Below are 2,139 nucleotides of genomic sequence, written 5' to 3'. Positions count from 1 at the left end.
GGGTGCGCCAGGCACGGGGTTTTGGACACGGAGGCACCGGAGCCCCGCAGTGAGGGCCGGGCTGTGCAGCTGGTTTGGGGTGAAGCCGGAATGTCGGGGCTCGGCCGGGCATTTTCCAGCTGGATTTGGGGTGGGAGGGGAGGGAAAAGGCCGGATCCTGCCACAGGGAGAGGCTGAAAACAGGAAATCCGGCAGGAAAGCTGAGGGGGAAACGGGGAGCAAAGTGCTGATCCCAGGGGATCATGGCAAGGTGACGGAGAAGAAATGAGGGTGAGCAGCAAATCCCGTCCTCCGTCCGCTGGGGAGGGGAAGGGGGGGCTGGGAAGGTGCTGCTGAGCACCCCAAAAAGAAGCCCGTGGAGACGTTTGCTGATCCCATCCTCCATCCGCCGGGAATGGGAATGGAAGTGGGATGGGAACGGGGGGGCTGTGAAGGCACTGCCAAGCACCCCATAAAAAATCCCTGTGGGGGTGGTTTGCTCATCCTGTCCTCCGGACACCAGGAATGCGCATGGGAATGGGGATGGGAATGGGGATGGGAATGGGGGGCTGCAGCCCCAGCGCTCCTCGAAGGAGTTTTGGGGGTCAGAGCAGCGGAGCGGGGTTAGGTTCCCTCGGGAGCGGCTCTCGAGCCGCTCGGCCGGAGCGCAGGAATGAGGAAGATGAGGGCTTTTCACAACCCTGCTTTAAAAACACATGGAAATCCATCGGGATGCGGCGTGCTGGGGATGATTCACTCCCGCTGCCAGCCCCCTCTTCCGGGCTGCATCCCGGCCTGGCACCGCCAAACTCCCCGTGGATTCCCGCGCTGGGAAGCACCGGATCCTTCCCGCTGGGCTTTGGGGAGTTCCTTCCCACCATCCCAAGGCGGGAGCAGCGAGGGCCATCCACAGGGAGCATCCCTGCCCCCGGACAGAGCACGAGGAGCTCCGCCTCCATGACCACGGATGGTTTGATGGAAATCAAACCTTTCCTCAGATAAAACTGGGTTTAGACCTTTGGTGAGTCCCAGGATTCTGTTTTTTGGGTGCTGTGGGTCCCAGCATTCCATTTTTCGGGAGCTGGGCACAGAACGGGTTTGTGTTTCCCACTGGCAGTGCCAGACTCTTCCCAAGAATCCCTCCCTGAGGCTCGGACCAGCTCCCGTTCCATCCAGCGGCGCCTTTTCCTCTTTTTCTCTTAAATCCCGATCTCTTTTGGGGAAGTCAGACCCAGTTTCCGCTCTGAAGCCACCCGGGAGCAGCAGCTGCTCCTTGGGACGGTCGTGGTTGGCTTTGGGGAAGGCCCGTGGCTTCCCGGACAGCGCTGCTGGGGGAGCTTCACAGCAAAGCTGGGTTTAATGAACAGCTGGGTTAAAGCAAAACCGGGTTTAAAGTGAAACTGGATTTAAAGCAAAACTTGGTTTAATTCAAAGCTGTGTTTAAAGCGAAACCGAGTTTAAAACAAAGCTGGGATTAAAGCAAAACTGGATTTAATGCAAAACTGTTTAAAGCAAAATTGTGTCTAAAGCAAACTGGGTTTAAAGGAAAGCTGGGTTTAAAGCAAAATCAGGTCTAATTCAAAGCTGGGTTTAAAGCAAAATCAGGTCTAATTCAAAGCTGGGTTTAATGAGAAGCTGGACTTAAAGTTGGGTTTAAAGCAAAATGAGTTTAAAGCAAAACCAAGTTTAAAGAAAAGCTGCGTTTAACATAAAACTGGGACTAAAGTAAAAACAGGTTTAAAGCAAAATTGAGCTGGAAAGAAAACCGGGTTCAATGAAAAGCTGGGTTTAAAGCAAAGCTGCATTTAAGGCAAAATCGGGTTTAAAACAAAGCTGGGATTAATGCAGAGTTTGGTTTCAAGCAAAGCTGGGTTTCAAGCAAAACAAAATTTAAAGTAAAACAGGATTAAAACAAAGCAAGGTTTAATGCAGGGCTGGTTTTAAAGCAGAACTGGTCTTACAGCAAAACCAGGCTTAAAGCAAAGCTGGGTTTAAATTAAAACTGGGTTTAAATAGAAGTTTGGCTTAAAGCAGAGCTGGTTTTAAGTAAAACGGAGTTTAATGAGTGGGTGGCTTGTGCCAGCCCGAGCCGGGCATTGCCTGCTCGGGGTCCCGCCCATCCCGAACGTTCATTTTTCCCCAATTCCCGGCGCCCCCCGG

General features: G+C 52.9%; 1 protein-coding gene across 2 annotated transcripts in view; it reads left to right on the top strand.

The window, feature by feature from the left end:
• Nucleotides 1–169: 169 nt before the first annotated feature.
• Nucleotides 170–2,139, top strand: part of SMAGP (small cell adhesion glycoprotein) — a 3,665-nt gene continuing 1,695 nt past the window's right edge. Inside the window, exon 1 of one of the 2 annotated variants that reach the window (XM_008629454.2) lies at nt 170–270. The gene's annotated coding sequence lies outside the window, so the exon portion shown is untranslated. Of the gene's footprint in view, nt 271–355; nt 1,001–2,139 lie in introns of those variants that run through there. The other variant, XM_017728718.1, reaches the window with a different exon arrangement.

This window comes from Corvus brachyrhynchos, unplaced genomic scaffold (genome assembly GCF_000691975.1).
Source record: "Corvus brachyrhynchos isolate BGI_N302 unplaced genomic scaffold, ASM69197v1 scaffold193, whole genome shotgun sequence".
Taxonomy (NCBI): Eukaryota; Metazoa; Chordata; class Aves; order Passeriformes; family Corvidae; genus Corvus; species Corvus brachyrhynchos.
The sequence above is the reverse complement of the archived record's forward strand: the minus strand, read 5'-3'. Positions and strand labels throughout refer to the sequence as shown.